The following is an 11,314-nucleotide window of genomic DNA, read 5'->3' on the forward strand; positions in this document are numbered from 1 at the left end:
GGGTGGTTGTAAATCAGGGTTGCCCCTTGCTATGGGAATGAAGCCCAATTGGAAGTCAATTTTAGTGAACAAACATTAGCAGTAACTTCCTCAGCAACGCTAAACCTCAGTTGTGGTACAAATAGTTTCTATAGTTTCTAAAAAGCATGGTTAGAGTTACTGTTACCTGGTTAGCCTGCCATTTTGTGTTGTTAACTAATGTCATAAGGAAACTTTCTCATGTGCCGTTACTAGAACGTTCTGTGCTTTGTTGTTCTTGGAAACCAATCACAACAGTACAACAGAAGTCAGAACTACTTTGTATAGTTAGCCACAATAAGCTTGGACCTGAACCAACCAGCCAGCAGAACTTTCTGTACCTGTGTATGATCCTTTATGGTATTTGCCTTTATAAGCTGCCCTTGGGATGGACCCCAACGTAAGAGAGACACCTGCACCAATATAAGAAACTACTTGGAGAAAGACTTCCATTTGGAGTAGGGATCAAGTAGTTTAGATTCCTAAGATCGCATCATAGTTGTCAGAAAGAGATGTCTGTAGGTAACTGACATCCTAGTTGACAAGACACAAATGTTAGACAGGTTCCATCCTGGTTGACACATTAAGACATGAATGTTAGACAAGTCCCTTCCCACAGTTGAATACCCCAACCAATGGCAGCTGGTTAAGTGTACCACAAAGACATGTTCCTAAGGAAGTCCCCTACCCCTAAATCCTGACTGGTGAAATAACTTGGCACAGATGTTTTTAAAAGCCTTATAGGATCCTGACACATCAGTCAGTTCTTAAGTCTGACATGTAGCCCTGATAAGTCTTGGGTGTGGCATTCAATAAACCATTCCTATTTGACTGAGGCCAATGTCTGAGTGGCTTGTGTGGCGATTTCAGACCCCAACAGTTAACACACTAAGTTCTACTTTGTGTAACGTACTATTTATTTCCTAAGCAAGCTTTTATTTTTATTTTTATTTTTTTTTCAAGACAGAGTTTCTCTGTGTACCTTTGGGTGTCCTGGAACTCACTTTGTAAACCAGGCTGGCCTCGAACTCAGAATCCAACAGCCTCTGCCTCCAAGTGCTAGGATTAAAAGAGTGTGCCACCACATCAGACTAAGGTATTTGTTTCTTAAAAGTAAACCTCCCATTGGGGGTCACATATATATCCTGCTTTTCAGATACTTAATGATTCTTTTTTTTTTTTTTTTTTTTTGGTTTTTCGAGACAGGGTTTCTTTGTGTAGCCCTGGCTGTCCTGGAACTCACTCTGTAGACCAGGCTGGCTTTGAACTCAGAAATCTGCCTGCCTCTGCCTCCCAAGTGCTGGGATTAAAGGCATGTGCCACCACCACCCGGCTTACTTAATGATTCTTAAGAGTAGCTAAATTAGTTATGAAGTAGCAATGAGATAATTTTACGGTTAGGTGTCACAACTCGAGGGACTGAATTTAAGAGTCGCAGCATTAGGGAGCTGAGGACCATTCCCTTAGCGCATCAACTTTATTATATCAAGTTTCTCCTGTTTTCTTTCCATGTCTTGATGGTGAGAAGCAGGTGCTTCTGGCACAGCATAGCCACCAGCCCAGCACACAGAATCATGGGAGTTTCTGTCCCATAGGATCTGGCAAGCCTGCAGGCCCAGCTGTAGCCAGTCTGTAACCTTGCCAGTCTGTACAGCTTGCCAGGCTCACCTTCAGGTTTATGTCCCTAAAACTGGCCTCCATGACAAGGAAAGCATGACAGCCCAGCTGGGTAAGGGGTGAGGCCCGTGCCTACAAACAGCTGCAGCTAACAGACCGAGGCCACTCCCCTAGGAATGTGCAGAGTCCACAGCTTTATGGTCTTCAGTTACGGCCTCAGCCACAGAGCAGCAGAGACACACAGTAGCTCCGGCCTCTGGATTTTGGACCCACAGAGAAATGCAGCCATGTAGCTTATGCCACCAAGTTTTGTGTTGATTTGTGAGAGCAGTATTAACTAGGGATCACAAGAGAGCCCAGGGGAAATCCAGTCATCCCAATGGACAGAGGGAAAGCATTGACAGAGCTCGGCAACTAGTAAAGAAAGCCAAGTGTAGAAGGAAAGCTGAAAAGAGAAGGGCCTTTCTGAAGAGAAACCATATATATATGTGTGTGTGTATGTATATATATATATATATACATATATATATATACATATATGGTGTATATATATGTGTATATATACACATATATACACACACACATATATATATGGTTTCTCTTATATATACATATATGTATATATATATGTATATATACATATATGTATGTGTGTGTGTATATGTGTATATATACACATATATGTATATATATGTGTATATATATATGTATGTGCACATAAAACATGTATATACATTTATATACATATACATACATACATTCATATACATACACACACACACATAAACACAAACCTTTGGCAAATGTCAGTTTTGTATTGATTGTCCCCTCCCTCCTTTCCCCCCTTTCTTTCCTTGTGGCCTGGCTGGCTGGGAGTTCAGCTTCACCTCTGGAGTTCTGGGATTAAAGGCATACACCACCATGCCTGCCTGGCCTATCATTTCTTAGCATTATATTGTTGTGAAGAAACAAAAAGTATATACAAGGCAGGCACAGGTCTAAGTGAGTATTGTCAGAAGCAAGGCTGCCAAATGCTATACCAACATTAAAGACCCATTTTGTTTTCTATTTGTCAAGACTAGGTAATTAAACACTGAAATCACAAAAGCTACTTTTCAAAGTGAAGGCATGGAACAAACTTTTTTTTTTTTTTTTCCCCAAGACAGGGTAGCCCTGGCTGTCCTGGAACTCACTCTGTAGACCAGGCTGGCCTTGAACTCAGAAATCCGCCTGCTTCTGCCTCCCAAGTGCTGGGATTAAAGGCGTGCGCCACCACCGCCCAGCGGAACAAACTTTTATACAACATCTTATATGAAGGTTGGAGAAATGGTTCAGAAGTTAAAAATACTTGTTACTCTTGAAGAGGACTTGGTTCAATTCCAGTACCCTCAAGGTGGCTCACAACTGTCTGTAACTTCAAATCCAGGGGACCCAGTGCCTGTTTCTGGCATCTAAAGGCACCAGGCACACATTGGTGCACAGATATTCCTACAGGCAAAAGCATCCACATACTTAAAAGTAAATAAAATTAAAAACCTACACATGAATAATAAGGCCATGAACCAGACACAGAAAACAGACATCGTCCTACATTTGAGGGGCTGATACACAGAATGATGAGTCCAAGGCTGACCTATTTGAAACAAAGAAAGAGAAGAAGAACCAATAAAAAGAAAAAGCCATCCAGAGTTATGCATTGGAAGACTGCTCATCATGCTGACAGATCCCAGCATGGCCATGTGCATTAGTGTAGGTTGAGAGGTGGGCCTTCTCCAGCCACATGGGAACTTGCACAGCACAGCCACAGTACAATATGAAGACAGAGTGGTTCTGGGAGAGAAGAGAGACCCAGACCATCAGCACACTTAGAGACCCAACAGTAAGTACACACAGTCATATTGATTCTTGACTTACCAGCAAAGATAACTGATGTGTGGTGGGAAGAAGGTGGCTTTTCAGGAAATGTGAGAATGAGGTGAGACTTGGCACCACACTCCCCCCACCCCCACACGTGCTCTGGTATAGTATGTGAAAGGTGGCCATGAGTGTGAACTAGGCAAACGCTTACATAGAAGCACAAACCATAAAGACGACACATTCATCTAGTTTGAAATGAGGGACATGTTTTCCAGGGCTAATTTAGTGGTTAAGGGATTATTGCTGGTTGTGGTGGCACACACCTTTAAGGAGACAGAGGCAGGTCTATCTCCATGAGTTCTGGCCCAGCCAGAACTACATAGTGAGTTCTAGGCTAGCCAGGGCTACATAGTGAGACCTTATTTTAAAACAAAACAAAGTAAAAAGTGATTACTGCTCTTGCAGAGGACGGTCATGCACACTGGGCTGCTCACAGTTGCTTGTAATTCCAGATGATCTTCTGCCCCCCGAGATGGCATTGGTTAGCCACCACTGACAGAGCAGACAAGCTGCTGTTACGCAGGTGGGCATCTTTCTTTTTCAAGACAGGGTTTCTCTATGTTGACCAGGCTGGCCTCAAATTGAGATCCACCTACCTCTGCTTTCTGAGTGCTGGAATTAAAAGCACACTCAGCTTACATCTCACTATCCAGCTGGTTTCTTTACACTCTTTATGCTGGTCAATCTTTTCCATCCATAGTATTTTATATTCTGCTCTCCCCCCTCCCTTGAGCTCCCTGCCCTCATCTTCTGTCTCGCAGTGGTACTCCTTTGATAGCGCATACTGCAGACTCCAAGCTATGTGCCGTTTGTCTTTGGGCCTGGATTACCTCACTGTTTACTGGTGGGTACTGAGGAGCAAATCCAGGGCTTTGGTTATGCCATGCAAGCTGTTTACCTCTGAGCTACATCCTACCTCACTTTAACTGTTCCCAGTTCTGTCCATTTCCTTGTAAGTTGTACTTTCTGTACAGCCGAAGTACAAGGATATCTATGTACTGCATCCTTGTTATGCACTCACCAGTTGTTGGGCATGTAGGCTGTCTCCATTTTCTAGCTACTGTAACCTCTGAATGGATTCAAGGCCCACTTCTCAGGGGACAAGGGGACCAATGCCTGGTACTCTAAGCATGGCTAAAAATCTAGGTCTGGGGAGGTAGTAGGCCCATGCAGGGATCATATTTCTGATAGTTAATTGGACACAGCAATATACTGCCTTCTAAACACCCATGCTTACGCCTGCAGATAGAGGAGCCTCCCCTCACAGAATGCAAGAGAATGAGGGACAGTTGTGGGCTCAGCCCTGAACAAGTCACTTACACGTCCCCCTGCTCTAATGCTTAGAGCACACTGTGGAAGAGGGGTGTGTGTGAGTCAGGAGACAGGTGAAAGGCTACAAAGTGCCATTCCCTGGACTTTACATGACAATATCACAGCCTGGAACAACTGTAGTTGTCTGTGCTGGCCACAGGAACTTCCTTTCATCCATAACTATTGCCAATGCATAGACTCTAGGAGTGAGAATCACTGTCTTTAGTTGTATGCAAGTTGTACTGAGCCCACTATAGGCTCCAAAGCAGCTTCACACACATGGAGACACACATGGAACTGGTGGGTCTCAAAACAAGAAATGAATTAGAGAAATTTGTGTGGGCAGTGGGCGGGGGCAGTTGGAAGGTGGGAGGTGAGAGCCATCAGTATGCTGGGCTTACCTGTCTTAAAACTAAACCATCCAACTAGAAAACCCAGTCACGTTGTAGCATGGCGCCACCTAGTGTCTCTGTGTGACATTACTTTTCTTTTTTTCCCAAGGCATGGTTTTTCTATGTAGTCTTGGCTGTCCTAGAATTCAGTCTGTAGAGCAAGTTGGCCTCAAACTCAAAGATCAGCCTCCCTCTGCCTCCAAGTGCTTGGATTAAAGGTGCATGCCACAACCACCTGGCTGACTCTAAAGGTTCCTAACTATGCCCTAGGAGAGACTCTTCTCTCCAATTGCCAAAGAACTCAAGTTGCAAACTCACACCAGAAGCCCACATTGTTAGATTGGCTGAATTACAACAAAACATTCACCCCCAGCCTCTGAAAGCCGTAATACAAACTGAAGAGAGCTGGACCTCAGACTTGACCCTGCACTAAGAAATGCTTGTTAAAAAATTGTGTGTGCATAACACCTGTGGGCGTGCATGCACAGAGGGAGGCACAACTTTGTTGAGTTGGGTCCCTGCTCCTGCCTTTATGTGGATTCAGTTGTTAGGCTTGCGGGTCAGGCACTGTAGATGGTTGCCCTTTTGGTATATACTTTACATATCCCCCCTAGGAGGTATGTGAACAAAAGCATCTCTCTTCTTCCCAGCCTTTTGATTTTACATATAGTACGTATGTCTTTTAATATTGTTGTCTGTTTAAAAAAAAAAAAAAAAAAAGACCAGAATTGTCTTGAACTCACAAGAGATCCATCTCCCTCTGACAGTTGAGTGGTGAAATTAAATGTGTGCTTCAGTATGCTTCACTCAACCATTCTTTAAAAAGCCCCAAATTCCAATACGTAGGTTCCACACACGCATGACTTACCAGAGTAGTAGTCCACGACTAATTTTTTTGAAAAGCTTTTAATGGCAGGTTCAACTGCCCTCCACACCCCACTCCTTATCAAGGCAGGGAGGGACTCACAGTGCCAGGCTAGCCTTAAACTCACGATGCAGCGGACAACATTGACCTTCTCACTTCTCCACCTGCACCTTCTGGTATGGAGTTGGGCAAGTACACTCCCGGCAGGCTGGTTCTCAGCAGGCTGGTTCTCGCTCCCGGCAGGCTGGTTCACGCCACTCTGACAAGCTTCAACTACTGCTCTTTGATTTTCCTAGCATGGTTCTGGGGAGCTGTTTTTAGAATCATGTCACAAGCCTGTTACTGCGACAACTTGACAATTATGGTCCTTTCTTGTCGCTAACCAGGGTTACTCCTCACCTTCTCACCGCAGATTTTCAAAGAGCTTACCTGTATCCATTTTGGGCATATTACCCAGTTAGTTTATGTTGCTATCTATTAATCCTAGTTTAACTGTCATTGCTATTATTCTAAATTAACTTACTGCTAATCACAATTATTACTGAGAAACTAATTTTGTCGGATATATCCATCTCAAAGCTGCCAGCTTCCCTTTAAGTGTGCTGTTAAACTGACGGGGGGTGGTAAGTGGGAGGCAGAGGCAGGTGGATCTCTGTGAACTTGAGGCTAGACCTGTCTGTACGATGATCTCCATGACAGGACCACACAGCTGAGATCTTTTCAAAAGTAAATCTTAAAAATTACATTTGTGTGTGCATGCATGTGCCACGGTACATGGATATAAGGGGCAGCTTACAGGACTCGGTTCTCCCCTTTCACTGTGTAGGTTCAAAGGCTGAATGCAGACCATCAGGACAGATGGCAAATGTTCTTACTCCTCAAGCTTAATGTAAGCACCAAACCCTGATATTTGTTTAAAAAAAAATCCTGTTTTGTTATAGGGGACTTCTTCCTCTCCCAGTGACTTCGACTACAGGTTTATGCCACCGTGCCTGACTTTGCTGGTAGCTTCAGTAGCCAAATGCTCCATTTTGATATGTGATCTGGCTCGTCTAGTATCCACTCTGTCTGCAGGTGTCAGAAGTGTTTCCCGTAGATCTGTTGGATGAACTGGGTCCTTTTCACTCCCACGTCTTCACTCAACTGGGGAAGGCTCAGCTTCCATCACATGCTGGGGCAGCTGGAGGATTTAAACTATGAGGCCTGCCTGCTGGGGAGGGAAGAGATACTTTCTTCAATAATGTCATCACTGGTAAGGCAGCTCATGCTCCTGTAGGCAACCCTACTCAAACTAAACAACAAAAAAGGAACCCAATGTGACCACTCCCAACATTGCATTAGACACATGGGTCAGCGTAGCAAGGCAGAGAGACCGGAAATGAGCACTATGAGACCGGAAATGAGCACTATGAGACCGGAAATGAGGACCATGAGGATTTGAGGCTGTGAGCAAGCAGTTAGATCCCCAGGAACCCAGTGTTAGAACAGGGAGACTTCACCAGACATACTACACACTTACCTGCATACCTCGAGTGAGGAACTACACACTTACCTGTGTACCTCGAGTGAGGAACAGGCTGGCTGGACAGCTCCTGAGGCCACCCTTGGGATGGCTAGCTCCTCTCAGCTGTTTTCTTCACAGGCTTCTAGGGATGACGTTTAGTGGACTCTCAAAATGTGCTATGGACTAGACCCATGAGCAACAAGTCTCTAAGTATGTAAATTACTATGTTTGTTACCTAGACCTGCTAACAAATTACAAGGTGGGTAGGGGACAGCAAACATGGTTAGTTTTGAGTTCTAAAAGCCCAAACTCATGGTGAAGACAGACTTGTTTCTCAAAGAATATAACGTAACAGGGTCCTTTTCAAACTGTCTGCCCATTCTTGAGCAAAAGTTGGGAAAACCTTGTGTTGGGATGGGAATCTGGAGCCTACAGGTGTTAGTTCCCACAGGAGAAAACCTATATATAGAGGGGTCTGGGAGATACTTTGCTGCCGATGTCTAGAGTGACCTGAATCCAAAACAGAAATGGCTACCTGCGTATCAGCCAAGGCTGAGCAGAGAGAGCTGCACAGGCTCACTGGTGGCCAACGATGCTCACACAGTGGGTGTCCTGCTTCCTTTACTCACTGGACTATAGGGGGGTCCACTGCTGTCACAGCACATGTGTCTTAAACTTCCTTACAGGTTCCAGTCTACATGGCAGCTCTGATGACCTTGGTGTATGCAGAGCTTCTGAAAAGCTCATTCTCCAATAAAAGGGGACCATGTTTTTATTTGCCATCATCTTTGAGATGATGCCCTGGAATGAACAGAGGCTGACAAGTTCTTTAGGGCCCAGAAGCATCTGTACCAACCATGACAGTTTGCCCATGGATATTTCTTGTTAGGACGAAAGTTCAAGGGAGTTTAAAGTCATTGTTACTTCATTTGCAACAAAAAAAATCTTTTAAATTACATCAGTTTCAGAGATTATATGGTTGATAGTAATAGAAGACTCCTGATTTCTCTAGTGACTTAGGAAGCAACATAGGTCCCAAGTTGGCATTCTTCTTAAGTTTAACTAGGCTGGCTTCAAACTATCCATTTAGTGGAAGGTGACTTTGAAATTCTGGTCCTCTTGCTTCTATATCCTCAGTGCTGTGGTTGTAGTTATGTGTTGTGATATCCAATTTTTTGTGTGGCTCTAGGAATTAAATCCGGAGCTTCGTGCACGTTAAGGAGGTGAGCAGTCTCCTGATGAGCCACCCTGCAGCCTGGACACTCCTTTCAAGTGACCTGGTTAACTATTCCATGGGTTCTATACACTTGGGAAGGAAGCACACACAGTTAATGCATGTTCTTTATTGGTTCTGATGTCTTAGGAGATGAAGCACACACAGTTAATGCATGTTCTTTATTGGTTCTGATGTCTTAGGAGATGTGGTAATAATTGATACCCTTACATTTTCTTAACCAAAATATAACAAGTATTTACATTCAGTAAAAATACAAAGCATACAGAGGCACTGTCTTTCTAAAAGACATAAGTTTAAGAGGCATCAAAAACTAGGCGACAACACTGCTGTGACAGGATGCCTTACAATCATTGAAGTGTGCAGATAACTGTCACTTGAGCATAGCAACTGTGCAACTTTGCTTTTGTTTTTGATAAACTCACATTTCAATTTTAAAACACCTATCAAGTTCAACTGCATTCATTTTGTACAATAAAAATAAAGAGGCCTTTTAAACAACACAAAAGCTAAAGATGGTTGGGGCTCAAGTATCCTCCTGAGAATGTCCCCGACTCATCGGTGGACTCCACCTTTTTTGTAGCAGGTAATAGGATGTGGCAAGGATACACTCAATGTCTTCTACAACCTTCACATCCAAATAATCACTGCTTTAAATCTTTAAGGAGATCCTTTTTCCTTTTTCTCTTTGTGATTATATAAGGAGATCCTTATGGTTACTGCTGCTCTCCCAGCTTGGTAGAGATCACGGAGGTAATCAACATGTCACCCTCATGAATACTCTCTAAAGGATTCTTCTCCCCAAAAATCATTTATAAAGACATCAGTTAGAGGAAATGAAGTCTGGTGATTGCAAGTAACCTCGCTGTAAGCAGTGGCTAGACTCACTAATCTCTAAATGGTTTACTATATTTTGTTGAAATTTACCATTTGGCAAAACTCTGCACTACCAGTCTCCTGCTCTGACAGTTTTGGCAGACGCTGTGCACTAGTCTTTTTAGTGATGTTGCACACTTAGAACAAGGACAAATGGGGGCGTGGACCTGGAGCAAGCATGGGCTTTAAGGCTTCCCTTGCTCTAGTCACATGACAAAGTAAAAAAAAAAAGCAGACATGATTTTTTTCAGGGACTCATATACATCAAATTACAAAGCATTTGGTTTTTATTCTGATCAATGTGATCAGTCGGTCTGAACACGCACAGATAAAGCTTGATTAAAACCAAGGCAGCTTACACAATGTAGGTGTGCAAGACATTTACATCTTTAAGGACCAAGGCAGGCAAGGGTCCATCTGTTTAAAGACTTGGTGGATAAACAGAAGCGGTGCAAACAGCATATTTTTCTGGAGCAATGGATAGAAAATGGTGACAATGAGTACCCAAACCTGGATTAAAAAGGTAGATATAGCAAAAATATTTCTTTTGTTTTGGACATGAAAACAATCTGCAAGTACGTGAATAAAAAGATTCACAATCAGAAAACAGCACAGTTCATAGGCCAGATCAGTTAAGCATGGCTGTCAAGCTGCAGCTGACACTCAGGTTACTTTGCACTTAAAAGGGTCAGCACTGCACCTGGGCTCATATCTAAGGCTTTTGGGTAAATGTTTCCCCAGGGGAATTCTTCAGCCATTATGTTTCCTAGAGACAGGCAGTCTGTGGGAAGACACAATACTGTTACATTTGGAACTGCTCTGACTCTCAAGTGATTGGACAGAAAAACAGGAAGAGAGAGCAAGGGAAAAGTACAAACTTGAAAAAGGCGGTTGGTCACATGACTGCTCTGTAGCAAAGCTGTCATGGTCAGTGCACTTTCAATGGCTTTGGCTTTTCTTGTAATTACAGAAGTTTATGAAATCTTATTTGCCTTTACATTAAAAAGCAAATCAAAACCTTTAGATATATATAAAAAATGTTATACTTAATTTGTAAAACTGTGGAAAGTTCACTTTATTTAATAAGCAGTCACTGAATTTGATTTATATACTTAAGAGTGCCATGTCCAGGAGGTCACAAAGAATGTCCTTTTTAGGATGGAAGTCTCCTCCATTGTTCTAGCTTCTCTCTCTGTGGAGAGCTCAAAGCTCAAGTTCAATGATTGCACATGTGGTTGTGTGCTGTAAGTCACAGCACAGGCCCAGGGAACCTCCATCATTGCATCCGTGAAACTTCAATAAATATATATATATATATATATATATATATTTTTACTATTTTGTATAGGGCATTTTGACTGCATGTATGTCTATGTGCCACATGCATGCAGTGCTTGTGGAGGTCAGACAAGGGTGTTGGATCCCCTGGATCTGGAATTCCAGGCAGTTGTGAGCCACCATGTGAGTGCCCTCTGCAAGACATCTTAGCCACTGAGCCATCTCTCCAGCTCCTACAATATTTCTCTTAAACTATGAATTCCAGACTTAGGCTGTGAAATGTTAGCTTAGGGTTTCTATAG

This window comes from Arvicanthis niloticus, chromosome 6 (assembly GCF_011762505.2).
Source record: "Arvicanthis niloticus isolate mArvNil1 chromosome 6, mArvNil1.pat.X, whole genome shotgun sequence".
Taxonomy (NCBI): Eukaryota; Metazoa; Chordata; class Mammalia; order Rodentia; family Muridae; genus Arvicanthis; species Arvicanthis niloticus.